Source organism: Lissotriton helveticus, chromosome 9 (assembly GCF_964261635.1).
Source record: "Lissotriton helveticus chromosome 9, aLisHel1.1, whole genome shotgun sequence".
Taxonomy (NCBI): domain Eukaryota; kingdom Metazoa; phylum Chordata; class Amphibia; order Caudata; family Salamandridae; genus Lissotriton; species Lissotriton helveticus.
Window position 1 is genome coordinate 960579034 of NC_136070.1, and position 20125 is coordinate 960599158.

General features: G+C 46.1%; 1 protein-coding gene across 4 annotated transcripts in view; it reads left to right on the top strand.

Annotated features, from left to right (window-relative positions):
• MON1A (MON1 vesicular trafficking associated A) overlaps nucleotides 1–20125 on the top strand; it is a 214200-nt gene that overhangs the window by 103231 nt on the left and 90844 nt on the right. The window lies entirely within an intron of this gene.

Here is a 20125-nt window from a genome sequence, read left to right on the forward strand (position 1 = left end):
TGGCCTTGACTAATATACACCAGGTCACCTTACAGCTCCGGGTGATGTGAGCCGATGGCTCCTAATTTTGTGTTGCTAATAAGGAGACATGGTTGGATATGGGTCCTGAATTGTGAGCGCATTAAATGATGCGGAAAATACACCTTTGCAAGGAAATGATTATTAAGAGGGTGTTACGACTGCTCATTAAAAAGTTCTGCCATTGTCAAATACGGAGGAAAAGGGTGATTACGGAGGCAGATACTATGCATGGGAAGCAGTAGTGGCTGGTGTGCATGTGGAGTGGTGGGGCGGGGGACGGTGGGCGGTGGGCAGGGGAGGAAAACAAACAACAATGTAAATTAAAAGTAAAATACTAAGAACTTACCTGCCGCCTGATGCTCTTTTCTGTATCCTCGCTGCCGCAGGCTCTGGATGTGGTCTCCTTCCTCCCGGCGCCCTCCTCGGCTCGGGCGGAAAGGGGGGACTTCCACCCTAGAACGTGAAACCGGCTGGCGGTGGCGGGCCTTCCGCCATTGTAATGACCCCCTAAATTTTAAACAGCGACATTTGATACCAGTTATTTTCTTTGGAGATGAGTCACAAAAGCATTTTTGAGTACACCAAGTAATACTATAGGAATGCTCTTTACATACTCCTATACCTTTGTGAATTGGCCCGAAACGTCCATCGCCATTTATCAAAAGTTCAATGCGGATACAGCCATATATATGTGTCATAATTGTATATAAATATTCACTGATTATTAACGTTTCATTCCATTGTTCGATGTTTTGGGGCCAATGCACAAAGACCTATAAGATGCTTGTGTTTAATACCACTGATATACATACTTTAGTAAACTATGTTATATAATCTTACAGAAAAGCGAACCAATGCACTTAGCAGCCCTGCCAAATCTTTCTAATTCTACCAAAGCAGTGGTGCAGGTATGTCAGGCTGGCTCATCAATAACTGTATCATCCCCATGTAGGCCCTATATCAAGTGGCTATTTCCGATATGATGCCCTAATCCCACAACACTAATCTAAGTGTAGACGCCAATGGATTGACCATGAGTGCAAACACTAGAGGTGAAAGGGTACAACCAGGCCTTGTCCTTCTCTCCACCCTCCAGCTGCTTGGTGACCCTGATCTGTCTTCACTGTTGACATTGGTTGTCAATACAGTTACTTAACACAACCTAAGAAGCCAGATCCATATATTATTTTCTCTATCACTTGTAATTAGCACATCCAGTGGAATCAAAAACTTTCACTATAGCTGTCACCGTGAGTGCATAGTGTCCTTATGCCAATGACAATTAGTGCAGGATATGTCAGTTGTTGTAGGTTCTGAGCAGTCTAAAACCACATTGTTTAAGATGTATCAGGGTTTCTACCATCTTTGCCAGGGCCCTTTTCAATATTTTGATTATGAATATTGGGTGATCTGATTCCTGCTCAGAAGGCTTTGTATTCTGCATAGGAATCATAGTGAGGACTGCCTTTCTCATAGAAAGGGGGAAGATCCCAGTGTTTCGTGCTCTCAAAATATTGCTTGATCACTTCCCTGATATTGCTTGAAAACACTCTTATCTTGTAGTGCCTCTGAATGTAGGTGCCATGTGACTTTGCTTGGATGGCAATATCCTCCTGTGTTAAGTGCCTGTAAAAAAAACATCAAACGAGTACCTTCCCAAGTATTTTATGTCTTCGTATTGAAATAGTCTTCCTATGTCATCAGGATATGATCCCGCCTACTAGTGATTTCATGTATTGCTAAAAACAGAAGATTTCTGTGCTAACAGGTGTCTTACCCTTCAGATGTTCACTATGTCCACTCTATACATCCCTCCCATAGTTAGTCAGCCATACTTCATTTGGATTGGGCCTTGGTTAGATTTCTTAATTTTTCCCTGTTGGGACGGGAACGTATTCTACATGGTGATATACGTGCACTCCTGCCCTGAGTGCCAAACTGTGCTGATGTCTGGCTCCCTAATGCTGATTTTTTTTTTGTCACAGGCAAGCACGAATCACATGTGTGCTCCATGACCTAGGCCTGTTTCACAGATTGTGGTCTTGTTGGCCCCTAAGGGGCGCCCAAAGCACTTACCTCATAGTGGTTGAAGGCTACCGCCTTCAACAGGAGCTAAGCAGCATGAGTGCTGTGGTGGCAGCATACTGTATAATGGTCACTAGGAGTAGACTGGTCTTTATTGACCTGTGTCACCTGAGTGAAGCCTACAGACTCCCTTATTCTTAAAGTTTAGCCGCTGTGGGTTTAACTCACCCTTGCCTGGCATCTGTTTGGTGTGAAGTGCTATGCAGCGCAGGAAGTGGTGTTTCTCCGCTGGGTGTGTGTGTTCCTCGGAATGGTACAATACAGGGATAATGCAGTACTGAACAGTGAGTGCATGGTAACTGCATGTGCTGGATGTATGTGTGCCTATGAGTGGTACAGTACATGAAGGATACAGTGCTGTGCAGTGCATGTACATTAAATATATATGCTGTATATATCTGTGCCTGGGAGTAATCCAGTACATGAAGGATACAGTGCTGTGCAGTGTGTGTAGATTGTATACATGCAGTGGGTGTGTGCCTGTCGATGGCGCAATGCATAGAGGGCCCTGGGTTCCATTTTGGGAGACCCAGGCCTGTATGGTGAAACATGAAGAGGAGGTGGAGAGATTTCCCCAGAGATATTTGTGAATTGCTGCAGTCCTATAAGCTGGGTGGGACACACTGGAGAAGGGAGACCAGGCTTTCCCGGTACACTTCAAAAGGTGCTCATTTATTCAGTGAGAGGTCACAGGAAAATGCGTGGGCACATCTCAGGAAGAGGAGATGGGGCTGAAAAGAGAGTCATAAGGAATAGGGCTGTGAGCCAGAGCCTTGGCCTAATCTTTTGATGTACATATGACTGTTGCTGATATCCAGGTGTGAACTTCAGTCACTCCCATGACCTGTGTTGTGGAGTTATCAACTTTGGAGACACTCCTGCTGTGATAGACTGCTTTTTGAGAGGGGAGCAGAGGAGTAGAACCCCAACCTAAAATTTCAAAGACCCACACCCTAAATCACATTTGGGGGTCGATTCCGATCCGGTAAAAAGCGCTCTGAATTGCTGGTCGGAGCGTTTTTCCCGTACGAATCGTACCCTGCAACGTCCCCCGTACGTACGACGAAGTACGATCCGTACAAATGAAATCCCCGTATGATTCTCCCTCGGAACCCGCTGTACGCGACAGCTGTACGGTTCGCGGCTGCTTTTTCCGAACCGGCAAGTACGATTCGTGTTGGGTACGCACCATACGAGCCTTTTTCTACGGGAGCTGAAAACAGCCGTAAAAGCAGAGTTCACCCCGAAACAGGTACGGAACGGCCCCTCCCGGGTACGGTGCGTACCCCCTATGATCACAGGGGTACGCACCGTACCCCTGCGATCACTGGGTGTACGCACCGTACCCCGCCATCTTTGGGTGTACGCACCGTACCCCATGTACGCCGGGTGTACGGTGAGTACCCCATGTCCGACGGGTGTACGGTGCGTACCCCCCATGATCGCAGGGGTACAGTGCGTACCCCTGCGATCATGGAGGGGTACGCACCGTTCCATGTGTATGTGAATGTGTGCTTTACCGTACGAATCGCCCTTACCTGATGTGGACCGTACGAATCGCGTCCTGATACCCCGGTCCGGATCGTACTCGGCGAGTCGTACTGTGTGTGTACGAGTCGTACGGAAACGGCTCCGGATGCGAATCGTACGGACGTGAATTTAACGGATCAGAATCGACCCCTTGGTGTCTGGAAATGGACTATAAAAAGTGGAGTGCGAGACACCAAAAAGTGTTATCTGCCAAGCAGCCAGATGGAAGGTGTGAGGAGGGGAAGCTCTGTATTACTTCTGCCTGTGACCAGGACTGGGGACCAAGGCCTTCAGTTCTCCCTGCTGGGTGAGAGGAAATCAACAAGGGATTCCAAGACCACATGCCCAGGAAAACCAGCACCTGTCTGCTTGCCAAGACCAGTGTACCCTGTGAGGAACAGGAGACAGTTTGAGGGATTGAGGTCCAGTTCAGAGGTCTGTCGAGTGGACTCCCTGTGTGAGGAAACAGCTGCTGCGCCGATTGGGTTATTGGCCGTATGCAGGACAGAGTCGGTGACTCCAGTATGCCAGGAGAGGACCCCAGGGAATTGAGCTGTGTATTTTGCTGCGTCGATGGGGCCAAAGCCAGTTTGTAGTGTTGAGGTGGCGACTCCATATGCAAGCCACAGGAAATAAAGGCCATAGCCTTGTGCGGTATCAGATGGCAACCCCTTATGCCAGGAGGGGCCGAGGTGAAGATTTCATTGTGCCGGTTGGGCACAAGATCATCCCTGTGCTGTGAGACTCTGTGAAACATTTTTCCAGGTGGGTAACCGGGATCATCAGGTACTGAGATCTGATCTGCCATCGCCTGTTGGAGAAGTGGGGACGCTGAGGGAGCATCTCTGCTCCATCACCCAGACAAAGGACCAAAGACCAGATCGTCTCATCCAACCCCTTCCGGGAGATGAACCATACAGTTACCCCACAACAGAAGCCGCAGAGAGCCTCAAGTCACTTCGGAAGCACAACTGAAAGACTCTGTACCAACTGAGTGTAGTCATCTGGACCGGTTCACCTGAAATTAGCTGTACCTGCTGCTAGTGCCTGTGGAGAAGGGGTTCTCCGGGACTCCAGACTCTTCGCGCCTGCTGGTGTGGGTAAGACTTGTCTCTGGCGCAGGGACACTTATTGCTTAAGTTAGCGCGGTATCGCTGGAAAGCTGTTGACTTTACTGTCAGAGTGGACCACATTTGGACCCAGTAGCTCCTGCTTGCCCCATGGCCTTTTTGCAAGGGGTCCTGACATTCCCCAACTAATAAACAATTCATATCCCTCCGTGAACAACATGGATGTATCAAGATATTGCACAACGGTGTCCGGACAGACCTGAAAAACATTTGCCATCAGCATTCGGTAAATAAATATTTACAATGTATATCTCTTTCCCAACAAAAAGGCATATGTTAGTACATATCGTCCATCTGGAGCTGCCTTTGTTTAATGTGGTGAAATGGTACCCCTGGTGTGACCCATGTTGTTACTCCCATCACAAATGTGGAATACACATCCAATTACATTTTGACCTCTTCTGCTTCAGTTACATGTGGTATTTGTAGGGCAACTATGCCAATTTTGTGTTGCCTTAACTATGAGCATTTGGTATAACTATTAAGGCAACTTCTAATTAAGGATCCTAATTGCTTCACCTACCATATACTTAGTAAGTTGTGCATACATTTATCTGCCTTTGTTCTACCTTTTGGTGAGCCACGGGTGTCTCGCTGCTTGGATGTCAAGGTGTGCCGCTGCAATGCTTCATGTTTGGATAAGTCTACCATGCTCTGAAGGCTTCTTTAGAAACCTCTGTAACTATCCTCCCCACTCTCTCCCCATTACGGGCAGTCATGTGTAATTGTAAATTGCAAAGGTCCACCCAGCAATTTCTGACTTCTTAAATCCTCAATAACTCCTCTTGAACCCTCATAACAATAAATACGTATACTGGTATAATACATTGATTTAGGATTTAATATGGAGGGGAGGATTCTCCATACCCTCTTAATGCCAGACTCCCTTGGTGGTGTGCCCAACTTCATTCAGCACTGGGTGCTGTACTCCCCGCCACCCCACATCTATACATGCCTGAGTCATGTTTCTTCTGCTAGTCGCTGTTTATTCTGCACATCTCACCATGACTGTGTCCATTAGACGATTTCATAACTAAGTGAGATAAGACCTATTTAGTTTTCTTGCCTCCCAGAAAAGCTAACATGTGCATCCTACATGGTTTGTGTAGATTTCTCACCTCCCTGCCTCACATCTCAGTTTCTGTAGCTTTATCGTCCCTATCCAAGACCCCACATCCTTTCTCACTTTGTCTGTGTTGGAATTGAGGTGGCCGATTGTATCACTACCCATGAGCCGGACTAGATCTTTGTCACTGAGACCTGGGATAAGTACTCATATGGCCCTGACTTGGTGGATGCCTTTCTTCCAGCCTGTACCATTACTCGATCGAACTGGCAGAGTAGGGGGGCTATCGTGGGAGACAAAACTTCACCCTTTTGGGAGACTTTAACTTCCATCTGGACAGTGAGTTGTTTAAAGACTCTCAGGCCTTTAAAGACACGATGTTATGCTGTAATTGGACAGACCACGATGATACAGATTTGGCAGCGATAGAGGTTTCTACATGGCTCACTTCAGCCATTCACTCTTTGCCCCCGTGCCTGGCATAACGGCTATGAACCGCACTAAAGAACCAGTTATAAGGCCATCCGGACAGAATACAAAGCGGCCATTAGGCAAGAGAGATCTCTACACTGTGATAATAAGCTTGCATCAGCCAACTCTTCTAGAGGTCATTTTGAGTTGATTAACCTCTTATCCACACCCACAGCTTCCCCAGTACTGAGAGCTCTCAGGCCTTCTGTAATCATATTTTGAAAAAAAGGGGGGAGTTAGGCCTTCGGGACAAAGAATAGGCAGGGGCGTTTGAAACTAGCACAATTGGGGGTAAGACTATATCTCCGAATCTCTCAAAGCTGAAATGATTTCAGCTTTATAGACAAACACCTGCTTCTTGTGTTTATCCTGGTTTATTTATTCAAACCTCTTCACTTATTATTTTGCAGTTGTATTTTCACACATTAATCACATGGAGAATTGAAAAACAATGTCATTTAGTTTCCATATCACAAAAACATTTCATAAAAGACATTTACACATTTATACACAATAATTCCTACTTTACAAACAACCTCACTTATTATTTTGCAGTTGTATTTTCACACATTAATCACATGGAGAATTGAAAAACAATGTCATTTAGTTTCCATATCACAAAAACATTTCATAAAAGACATTTACACATTTATACACTATAATTCCTACTTTACAAACAAACTCACCAGACGCTTTGGATAGACAAATTATGAAACAAACAATTTGTGAAGGACAAATACATTAAAACAACTACTTTTTGTCTTGTTGCCCTATTTTTGACTCTTCATATACTGTCCACAGAGTGTTTCCTTAATTTATAAACTACAATGGACAATACGTTTTGGGTGCAAGGGATATTTCTTCTCCCCTGATTTGGAATGGATTAAACCATATGCCGACACGTTTCAAGTCCTGTTAAACTCTTCACAGGACCCTCATCAGGGCTTTTCTTCTAGGTCTAAAAAAGAAGTAGTAACATAAAACAATGTTTAGTGTCTTCTCTATTATTGTCGATTTTTCACAAACTGAGCTGTACCCTAATACACTTCTTTATTAGTAGTACCTGTCACAGTGTGATTTCAATCTCCACACTGTTATATACCACTGGATAGGATGATTCCTTGTTTCGTTTGTCAAGGATTTCTGAAACCATGACAGAAACACTTTACTAATGATGTTCAAGCGTGTTTTAAACACAAGCACACTTTTTCTCTTTGCCACTGCCTACCTTATGTAGTTCTCTTATTGCAGGATCCAATTCTCTATGTCTTTTCTAGCCTTCGTGGAACTGCTTGTGTGGCTTGAGCTGACCGCTCTTAATCGCTCTTATATTAATCTGCAGGCTCTTCGTAACTAGAGGGGGAAAAGGGTTTTATTTAATCCTTTCTGTAAACCGATTTGTATCTATATGCGGTTACAATGTTGCCACCAATTACCTTCTTTCATAGACGTTCGCTTCGGAAAGCCCGCTTTCTGTTTACTTGAAGCCTTCCGTATGTAACGTATTTCCTAAAATGAAATGTGCTAGTGAGTATACCTACACCATTTGATGGCATTTTTTTTCCATACCAAAATTTCCGATATTTATACAATTTTGGATAGTCTCAACTCTGAGCCCTCTATTTCTGCTCAAATGGATATCTATGCAGCCTCTGGTTCCTCACAGTCCAAGAGCATTAGCAAGAGCGTGGACTATTCTTTCTCCCCCTTGACTTGTGAATTGACTGAGCAGTATCTTCTCAGCGTGAAATCGGGCTCCCAGCTGGAACCCTGCTCGTCTAAAGCGATACAGCTGGAAGCTGATAATATTATTCCTCACCTCACATCAACTCTTAATAAGGCTATTACACTATTACTTCGGGCTGTTGCTCCCAAAATTGGCAAAAAGCAGTTGTTAAGCCTCTTCTTAAAAAGCCCAACCTAGACTCTTCAGATAAAAAAAAACTATCAGCCCATTTCTCTGCTGCAGACACCCACTAAAATCTTGGAGAAACACCTGAACATCCAGCTGATGACCAATCTGGAACAACATCATCTGTTGGATGTTTCTCTGTTTGGATTCAGGAGTGACAATGGGTGCCAAGACCGCATTGCTATCAGCAGTCAATAACATCCTGGATGCAGGACAGGCTGCGGTGCTGATCCTTCTGGATCTTTCCACAGTCTTTGATACCATCTCTCCCTCCTGGCTTGTTGGCCGCTTGCGGGAAATTGGGGTAGCTGAATTGGCCCCGAAGCCCTTGTAATCCTTTCTGATGGATAGGTCACAGACAGTGGTTGTGGATCAGTTCTATTCAGAGCTCATAGCTACCCCAAGTGGAGTTCCTCAGGGTTCTTCCCTGAGCCCCACATTGTTCAACTTATAGGTTTTCTTGTCCTACGCTGACAACACACAAATAATGGTGTCCATCACAAAGGACATAGAGGCATTGGCCACCAAATTGAAGAACTGCATGCAGGCCATCTGCATGGTAAAAAAAACTACCACAGACTCAATGGTGATAAAACTGAGGTCCTGATCTTCGGGTTTCAACCATTTATTTGGGCCAAATCTTGGTGGCCGGCAATGCTAGGTCAATTACCCAACCTTAGGACTCTATACAATTTACCTCTTCTAACCAATGCTAAAATGCTTGTGCTTGTTCCCTAAAACATGGTAACATTTGCTTATATCCAATTGACATATTTAATTTGTGTATAAGTTCCTGGTTAAGTGCACTACATGTGCCAAGGGCCTGTAAATTAAATACCACTAGTGGGCCTGTAGCACTGATTGTGCCACCCACCTAGGTAGCCCTCTAAACACATCAGACCTGCCATTGCAGAGACTGTGTGTGCAGTTGTTGATCTGTTAAAATAAACCTTTTGCCAGGCCCAATCCTTCCTTCTTTTGAATACATATGTCACCCCTTAGGTAGGCCCTGAACATCCCAAGGGCAGGGCGCAGTGTGTTTAAAATGCTGAACATGTACTTTTAAGCCTTACATGTGCTGGTATAGAAAAACTCTTAAATTCGTTTTTTCACTACTGCATGGCCTATCTCTCCCATAGGATAACATTGGAGCTACCGTATTACATCGTAATAAAGTATTTTCTGAATGGGAAGAGATCACTGCTTCAAGTTTGGTGTCTCTGGATTCAGAATTTAAAATTGTAACTTATGGTGAAGTCGGATTTTAAAATTCTCTTGGTATTCATCTTGAAAATCGTCTTCACCGAAACAATAGCTGGCAGATGTTTAAAGGTAGGTCTTCCTTCAAACTCCACCTAATGTAACCTTAGAAACCTCTGCCTTTTTGGTTTGAATCTAAATGCACCTATTGCTCCCAAATTGGTTTCAATTGGTTTATTATTGTGACATGCCAATATTGGTGAGTGTGTCTCCGCCTAGACGATTAACCTTTATTTGGACAATAGGCTCGGGAAAAGACACTGGTGAATAAGTGTTCGCTACAACTAATAGGTGTGTGTCAAAGCCAAGCTGAGCAAACACAGTATGCGGAGGAGCGAGTGTCACAGTTGAAATTTATATTTAATTGTCTTTCCAGGGGCCTGTGGCATGGAGATGACGCAGTGGCGCTCTAGGCTTGTGTTGGAATGCACAATGAGCTACACTGCTGGTTTGTTGAGTGTGCTGAAACACAAATGCATTCTACTGTGGACACTGATTCTTTTAGAGAAACACCTACTGGCATATATGTCAATTGTCTTTGACGCAACAAGCTTTTCAGCGTGTCCTTTGCTGGCAAAAGAAAAAAACACTTGGAGAAAATGATACAAATACAAGAAGATTCACCCGCTTTACGCTATTCACCAGAACCTGTCAATTGTCAATATACAAGATGACTGTTAAGGTAATAATGAATATGCCCCGTGGGTGAGTTTACAATGAAAGGGTGGCTCACTAACTTGTCACCATCAAAACATTGTAATAGTCACAAACGAAAAGGGAAATTGTAGCCTAGAACTCCAAATTTACTTCTGATTCCACTATACACAACCAACCCAGGTGAGCTAGTTTAACCAGAAGCTCAGCCTCACAATATATCTCACTGGAATTTTCATACATAATCAACTTAATACATTCTAACACAAAATGTACACTAAAAGTAATTCCAAGCTTAAGAATCCTGGAGAAATAAAATATAGAACACGTAACAACAATAGTCAAGAAAATAGCAAATACAAATTGGGAATACTAAAAATTGTCAATATCCCTGCGAAAGAAGAGGAAAGTTGGATTTGTGGAGCAATAAATTGTCAAGTCATCACGCTAGCTACATTTTCTGAGTGTAGGACAAAGTTAGGAGGCATGTTTCTCCTTAGAGTTAGAAGGTGAAAGTGGACAGAAAATGTTAATATCAAATTTATGTGCCTTTAACTGATTGCGAAGGCTGTACCAATTTTTACCAAAAAAGCAACAGATCTGAAAATGGATGATGGAGATAATGGAGTTCCTTAGTTCAAGGCAGGCTTCTTTGCTCGAGTTCCTTATCAAATGCACCGTACTGGAAGCCTAGTCTCGACACTGCAGTGTGTCCTACATAATATTGAAGAATCTGGTATATCTACACAGATCTCCCTCTTTCTCTTATGTCTTTCTTTTTTATTTTATTTTATTTTATTTATTGAGATTTTTGCATGTAATGAAACATAACAGCACTGCACATTTTCGTAAGACGACATTGCAATGACATAAGGTAGCATTACATGTGCATAATCAATAAACTTGATTAATCACTAATATAAAACAATAACATCCGCCTTTTCCCTATTGCACTGTTTTTTCACCACACTTAGGGCCCGATGTAGGTAATCCCAGATTACCGATTCTTAAATACCGAATCATACCGATTCGGTATTTAAGAACAGGCAAATGGGATGTAGGTAATTTTACCGAAAAAATTACCGAATCGGTAAGTTTCGGTAATTACCGAATCGGTTTTTACCGATTCGGTAATTGTCATTCATTCCTATGGGCCTGGAGACCCATAGGAATGAATGTCAATTACCGAATCGGTAAATACCGATTCGGTAATTGGGGGAAACATTGAAGGGTGGCAGGGTGTCACTTTGACACCCTGTTGCACCCCTCAATTGTGTATGGGTGCACATGTTGCAGACATATTTGTCTGCAACATGGCACTGAAGCAATTTGCATTAAATTGCTTTTTGTTTTTTTTTCTTTATTTACCACCAACTTGTAGTTGGTGGTAAATAACGAATCCCAAAAGGGGAAAGCACTCATTTGAGTGCTCCCTACATTGCTAATTCGGTAATTTACCGATTCCTTAAAATACCGAATCGGTAAATTACGGAATTAGCAATTTGGGCATCTACATCTCAGTAGCCTAATTCGGGTCGGTAACGGCCGAAAATCGGTAATTTCGGCCGTTGCCGACCGGAATTACGCTTCCTACGTCTGGCCCTTAATATATAGCGTGACAGTACAACATATCATGGCAATAGCTTTGTAACACCTGTACTAGTAACATCCACGATATCAAGCATCACAACACCATTGTTTGGTATTCCGGCTGCAACCCTTCTCTTCTGTCCTTCTTACTCGCTGCCTCGATCTGTTACATTAATTAGCCCTTTCTAACGAATCCCTCTTTATGTAGTCCATTCCCTGTCTTCATTCTGTCTTGTCTCTCTTACTATTTCTTTTTTTTCCCTTTTGTCTTTCTCTGCTTTCTTCTACTCCAGGTTTTTGACTAGTTTTTTCTCTTTCTTTGCTTTCATGTCTCCTTCTTCCTCACTCTTTTTTTGTCTAGTGCCCTTTTTCCTCCCACTCTTTTATCCCACTTTTCTACTCTCGCTTTTCTTTCTGCTAACTCACCTTGTTTCTCATTGGCTGGGTTGCTTTCCCTTGCTCTGTTTATCAGTTCAGATACGCCTAGGTCAAAGGTACTCATGCGAGCCTTTGTAAAATGCACCACCCTAGCCTCGGTCTATATCTCTGGGCGTGTTTATATACACAAATATGCAACACAAGAAGAAATTATTTTTAGGCTAGTTTGCACAAGAGTTCTGAATTTGTGTAAATATGAGGTGCTTGGGGTCAGTTTCTAACAGTAAACCAAAGAGCCTACTGCATGTGGTGGAATCAAACCTAACCAATCCCTTAATTAGTAATTTTACCGTTACTAGTGTAGCTTTTAGATTACAATTTTAACTTCTGGAAACATCCAGGTTCTTTGACAGACAGGGGATCTAGGCTTTTGGGTCCCTGATTCTACCCGTCTCTTGAAATTGCCAACCATGTTTCTCATGGCATACATTTTTTTGTTTGTGTAAATGTATCTTGAGGACTGTGAGAAAAGGATCTGTAAGTGTTATGTTCGAGGCATGTGGGCTGCTAAATTCATATCTTAGCATTAGATCGCCGCCTAGTGTTGGGTCCGGATGATCGCACATTGTTGTCCTGGAAGAGTCTTCGAAGTATCCTGAGATAGGTGGCTCCTCCCCTGGACTACAGTGCGCATGGGCATCGGCTCCATCCCCAGATTGTTTTTTTCCGCCATTGGGTTCGGATGTGGTCTCGACGTCTTCCTGTCGAAACCGAGAAAAACTAACTTTTAGCGGCCAAAAGGCCTCGCTTTTTTTGCGTCGGTATTGTCTGCGCACGGTCTCGAGTCTTCCGTCTCTTGGAGCCGGAATAAGCGGAGTTTTCTTTCGCTCTTCGGACTTTGAGGCCTTCTCATCGCGACACGACTGCAAAACTTTTCTGAACATGGAGCGGAGCCCGTTTAAGTACTGCCCGCTCTGTGGGTCCAAGTACCCACACATCGATCTACACCCCGTCTGTAACAAATGCCTTTCGCCTGACCACGACGACGGCAAGTGCAAAGCCTGTGCACAGTTCCGGTCTAAGAAGACTCTCAAGCTTCGGCGCGCGGTGCGCATGGAAGCTAGACAAGCGGCCCCGGATCCGGATAACATCTTCGGCGACCAAGATGAAGAGGACCAGAGTCATCATCTTCAAATCTCCCCACCCGAGACGGAGGTCGAGGCGGATCCGGTAGACGACGACGGAGTCGTGGGTCAAGGCCTTGAATACTTCGATGAGGTAGGAGACGACGAAGAGATTTATGGGGCCGCGGCGGATAGCTCAGGGGACGAGCTCTGCCCCGAAGGTTTCGAGGATACCGACCGGGTCACGGGATCGCCTGTAGGCCTTACCCAAGACCCGATGCCGCAAGCCACAGCCCCGCCTTCTGGCCCGGCCACGGACTTACTTGCTGAGCAGACTGTATCGAAACCGAAACCGAAAGCATCGGGATCGACTACATCTAAGATGGCCGACCCGAAAACGAAACCGAAACTTAAGGACTCGAGTGTCCCTAAGATGGCTGCCGTGCCGGCGAAAACGTCTGTACCCGCTACTCCATCGACTCCGTCGACCTCCGGTCCGCAGAAGTCGAAGAAGTCCGTCGATTCCGCTGCTGCACAATCAAAATCGACGCCAGAGGAGGGGTCCTCTAAGAAAGATGGTCGGCACGGGTCAACAGCGGCGCCGCCGTCCAAGCACGCCAAAGCCGGCTCCACGGAGGCTACGCAGGCGCACGGATCGAAGACTGCCACGTCTGCGCACCGGTCCCAGGACTCGGGGTCGGTGACAGCGGGATCCGCGTCGAAAGCGCACAAGGCCCACAAAGACGTCGGATCCGAGGGAAAGTTCAAACCATCCTCGTCGGCGCCTAAACCCAGTGAGACGTCCCTCATCGCCGACTCACTACAGAGAATCAGGGAGAAGGCCTCTGCTCCGTCGGCTCCGATATCATCGCCGCAGGCGCAAAAGGACAATCCAGCAAAGCCTTCTGGCAAACTTCTCTTTATTTTGCCGCCAAAAGAGGCGCCGAAAGCCTTTTCCACCAAATCGGCACCGAAGAAGACGGTTTCTTCAACGGCTGGCCCACTTCCACGTCGGGTACTCGAATCAGAGGATGATTCAGAGCAATTCATCGACGCTGACACAGGCAAATTGACCCTCTATAAGAGAAAAATCACTTCAGAGTCAGTGGACTCATATGTCATCCCACTGAAAAAGAAAAGGGTGCCCCTTGACGCTTCAGGCCTCATGGAACCAATCCAGCCTCCTCCGAGACGGAGCCCTACTCCCTCACCAGAACACTCTGCGGGTGAGGGGTATGATGAGGACGAGCAATACAATTTCCCTATCAATGAACCAGATGCACAACCGGATTCATATGATGACACTGGTGACCAGGGCACCCAAAGTGTGGGGCAGGACCTGCAGCTTTTTAATGCACGTGCATCCCCAACTGAGGATTCAGCAGGTTTTCATGCGCTAATTGAGAGGGCAGCAGCCAATCATGATGTGGACATGCATGCTGACCCGATAGAGGAAGACTTCCTTTTCGACACATTTTCAGTCTCTGAAAGGACAGTAAAGACGCTGCCTATGCTTAAAGGAGTCCTCAAGCATGCTGGGGATATATTTAAAGAGCCTACCAGAGCACGAGTGGTCAATCCACGCATTGAAAAGAAGTACAGACCTGCACCTGCAGACCCCGCATACATTCGGGGACAGTTGCCACTGGACTCTCTTGTGGTCGCCAATGCCAGGAAACGTGCCAACTCCCAGACGACGGGTGAAGCTCCTCCCCCGGATAAGGAGTCCAAAGTGCTAGAGGCAGGGGGCAAAAGAGTAGCTGCACAGGCCGCAAACTTTTGGCGCATTGCCAATACACAAGCACTCTTAGCACGTTACGATAGGGCGCATTACGACACCCTAGAACAGGTTATACAACACCTGCCTCCAAAGTTCCAAGAAGGCACCAAACTGCTTATTGAGGAAGGGAAGCTAATCTCAAACGCAGCCATCAAGTGTGCACTTGACGCCGCAGACACAGCTGCTAGAGCTATCAACACTAGCGTCATGCTGAGACGACAGGCGTGGCTACGCATCTCGGGGTTTAAACCAGATATTCAGACAACCATTCTTAATCAGCCAGTCAATCCTGATAGTCTGTTTGGTCCAGATGTTGACACCACCCTAGAAATTTTTTTAAAAAAAGACACAGAAACTGCTAAGTCCATGGGGGCCCTACAGTCACAACAGTTTCGTGGCAGCAATTTTCGTCGCTCAGGTGTACGTGGAGTCACCAGAGGACAAATGGGTCAACAATCTCAGTTCTCAAAAGGTGGAGCACAATCCTCGTTCACAAAACAGAACAAGGGAGGTTACAGGAATAACAGCAACAGAGGTCGCGGCAGAGGAAACAACAGCTCCCGCTCCTCTACCCCAAGCAAACAGTGACTCTCTGTCGCTGCCCCCGACCACTTAACACCTGTCGGGGGGAGACTGCAGCAATTCCTGCCCGTCTGGAGAAACATCACCACAGACAGGTGGGTGCGACAACTAGTCCAGTATGGTTATTGCCTAGAGTTGAAATCCACTCCACCCAACATCCCGCCAAGGCAAAGGCCTATGTCCGCAGAGCACTTGCTCTTATTGCAGCAGGAAGTAGTGGTGATGCTGCAAAAAGGCGCAATCGAGCTCGTGCCGGTGGGAGAGGAAGGCACAGGGGTGTATTCCCTGTACTTCCTTATTCCAAAGAAGGACGGATCTCTCAGACCCATTCTAGATCTACGTCCCCTCAACCTGTACATACTATCAGAACACTTCCATATGCTTACACTGCAACAAATTCTGCCCTTGTTGAACCAAGGGGACTTCTTAGCAACCTTAGATCTCAAGGATGCTTATTTCCACATTCCACTACACCCGTCCCACAGGAAATACCTCAGATTCACTATCCAAGGCAAGCATTATCAGTTCAAGGTCCTACCCTTCGGAGTGACCACAGCCCCAAGAGTGTTTACCAAGTGTCTGGCGACAGTAGCAGCGCACCTCAGGAGGCAGAACATTCATGTCTACCCCTACCTAGACGACTGGCTCGTTCAGGCCAAGTCGGAACAACAGTGCACCGCGGACATGTCAACTACCATTCACCTCCTTCACGATCTGGGCTTCTCGTTGAACTACCCAAAGTCGCATCTTCAGCCGGCACATGTCCGGCAGTTTCTAGGTGCGACGATCAATACCCTGACGGCCTTGGCTCAGCCAAACCAAGTCAGGATAGACAGCATGCAGTCTCTAATCCAAAGGTTCAGACCACAACACTCACTTCCAGCGAGAGTGTTCATGCAGTTGATTGGCATGATGGCCTCCTGCATCTTCATAGTCCCTCACGCACGGTTGCATATGCGTCCGCTCCAGGAATGCTTCGCAAATCAGTGGACACAGGCTCAGGGACAATTGACAGACCTAGTGTTGGTTACCAGTCGGGCATACGACTCTCTGCATTGGTGGACTCCACACAACCTTTGCAAGGGCCGACTGTTCCAGGAGCCAGTGCCACAAATTATCCTGACAACGGACGCATCTCTCCAGGGATGGGGAGCTCATCTGCTCACTTACACAGTGCAGGGACTATGGACGACGCAGCAACAGAAGATGCACATCAACTATCTGGAACTGATGGCAATCTTCATGGCGCTCAAGTCCTTCATTGTACATCTGTGCAACAAGGTAGTGTTAGTCCGGACGGACAACATGACCGCGATGTACTACATTCAAAAACAGGGGGGCACCCACTCGCCACAGCTGTCTCATCTGGCTCAGGGCATGTGGAAGTGGGCCATTCAGAGGAACATTTTCCTCATGGCGGAACACCTCCCGGGCAAGGACAATCAGATGGCGGATCTGCTCAGCAGATACAGCCATCAAATGCACGAGTGGGAGTTACACCCATCTGTACTCCACCCGTACTTTCAGCAGTGGGGTCATCCGGAGATAGACCTGTTTGCCACAAAAGAAAACGCAAAATGCCAACACTTTGCCGCCAGGTTCCCTCACCCACAGTCGCAGGGCAATGCGATATGGATGAACTGGTCAGGCAAATTTGCGTACGCTTTTCCACCAGCCCCTCTGATACCGCTGGTCGCGAGAAAGCTAAGGCAGCACGCGATGACTCTCATCCTAGTTGCTCCAACGTGGGCGCGCCAAGCATGGTACACCACGTTCCTCGAACTCTCAGTGGTGCCGCATCAAAGACTACGCCTCACGCCCAGTCTTTTGACGCAGAACCATGGAGAAATTCAGCATCCAGATCCGCACCAGCTCAACCTGGCAATCTGGCTCCTGAAGTCCTAGAGTTTGGCTACCTTAACCTACCTCCGGAATGCATGGACATCATCAAGGAGGCTAGGAAGCCAACTACCAGAGCATGCTATGCTGCGAAATGGAAGCGTTTTGTCATTTACTGTACAGCCAATGACATCAACCCGCTAGATGCATCTATCCCTAACATCATTTGCTATCTGTTGCATCTTTACAAGTGCAATCTAGCGTACACTTCCATTCGGATACATCTATCCGCCATAGCGGCTTATCTTCAGAACAGGCAGCATCTCTCTGTCTTCAGAGTGCCTGCCATTAAGGCTTTCCTTGAAGGTCTGAAGCGAGTCATTCCCCCAAGAACACCACCAGCTCCGGTGTGGAACCTCAATGTGGTCCTCACCAGACTAATGGGACCACCTTTTGAGCCACTGCACTCGTGTGAACTCCAGTTCCTAACGTGGAAAGTAGCTTTCCTAATCGCTATCACGTCGCTACGGCGTGTTAGTGAGCTGCAAGCGCTCACAATCCAAGAGCCATTCATTCAGATTCATCCAAATAGGGTAGTGCTACGTACTAACCCCAAATTCCTTCCGAAGGTGGTGTCACAGTTTCATCTCAACCAAACTATTGACTTACCGGCATTCTTCCAAAACCCACAAACGGTGGCGGAAAGAATGCTCCATACGTTAGACGTACGGAGGGCGTTGATGTACTACATGGACAGGACACAACCCTTTAGAAAGACAAAACAACTTTTTGTTGCCTTCGCACCACAACACAAAGGCAACCCTATTTCCAAGGCAGGAATAGCCAGGTGGATTGTTAAGTGCATCCAAATATGTTATCAAAAGGCCAAGCGCACTTTAACGATACCCCCAAGGGCGCACTCCACACGCAAACTGGGGGCATCCATGGCTTTCCTAGGGAACATTCCTTTAGAGGATATTTGCAGAGCAGCCACGTGGGTTACACCACATACCTTTACAAAACACTACTGTGTTGACGTACATTCCAAGCAGCAAGCTGCTGTAGGACAGGCTGTTCTCAAGACACTCTTTCAGGTTTCTGCAGCTGGCACAGGCAACCGCCGCTAATGGAGGGACTGCTATGTATTCTATGCTAAGATATGAATTTAGCAGCCCACATGCCTCGAACTGAATATGCTACTTACCAGTATGCATCTGTTCTTGGCATGTAGGGCTGCTAACATTCATATCGCCCACCCTCCTCCCCGGTGCCTGTCGCAGCTGCAGATATACTATTGTATTCACTTATTAGCATGGACATCCTTTACACTTTTCACTCCATCTTCTGCCACAATGGCGAAAAACAATCTGGGGATGGAGCCGATGCCCATGCGCACTGTAGTCCAGGGGAGGAGCCACCTATCTCAGGATACTTCGAAGACTCTTCCAGGACAACAATGTGCGATCATCCGGACCCAACACTAGGCGGCGATCTAATGCTAAGATATGAATGTTAGCAGCCCTACATGCCAAGAACAGATGCATACTGGTAAGTAGCATATTCAATCGCTTATGCCCATGATTGTTTTTCTGCCATCAGAGTCTAGGGCTTTTTCCATCTCCATCTGATGTGTCCTAATTGCGTACATATTCTTACTCATGGAAGAAGTACTATTAAAAAAACGCTGGAGAAGTATCATAAAGGTGCTCCAACCTCTACACCGAGATTACAAGTGCCAGTTCCTAAGCGCGTTTCTGAAAGCATCACTCACCCAATTGTCTTTGGCTAAAGGAGAACAATAACAATTCCAATTTAGGCCTGTTCGGGCAAGGTAAGAGCCACTGGCGGGGACTCCTACTCCTCAGTAAACTTACAACATAGCCATGCTCCTTTAGGGTGTATTCTACCCACCTCACCATGCTGCATCACAGCTCAAACACACGGGCACACCACATGTCAGTCAGTAATCCATGTAACCATATAAGCATCCAGCTAATCACCATCCACATCAAGCACTGTGGACACTCCCAAAATCCTCTGATAGCCGATGCGTATTGAGAAGTTTTACACATGTCAATGTAAGTACAGACCACACTACAAATAATTACATCAGTACTCGTTACGGAAACCTGGATCTCCCTCTGATCCATACCAACATCCATGATGTCCTGATCTTGCAAGGCAATGTTTGGAGAAATCGACATAGAGAAAGGGGTCATAGACCTCTACCAACCTTCATGGTCTGTATACCGCAGCAGCAACGTGTGTGCAACACTTTCAAACTATAATCCTTGCCACCTTTCTCTGCCACAGAAGCTGCAAAGATTTGTATAATTCATTGATAACCCAGACAACTCCACATAAGAACCATGATGACAGATCTCATACAAGTAGCTTATAATAGTTGTGCTAGATTTATTGATTGATTGATAGTTGTGCTAATATATTCTTCCTTGGCCATTCCACACTCAATAGTAATTCTTCCATAAAGATCTTGAAGGTGCCCTTTCTTGATGTACTGGCCACTGCTGACATCACACAGCTTCTTACTCCACCAACTCAAGGCAAGGTAACACTCTGGAACTCATCAGTAAATTACTGAAATTGATACCTGCAACCTCTAACTGCACCTCAACAGGATTGCCTCCGTAAACGTGTGTGTCCTGTTCCTCCTCAACCCATTTTACCTAGGAAATTATGAAA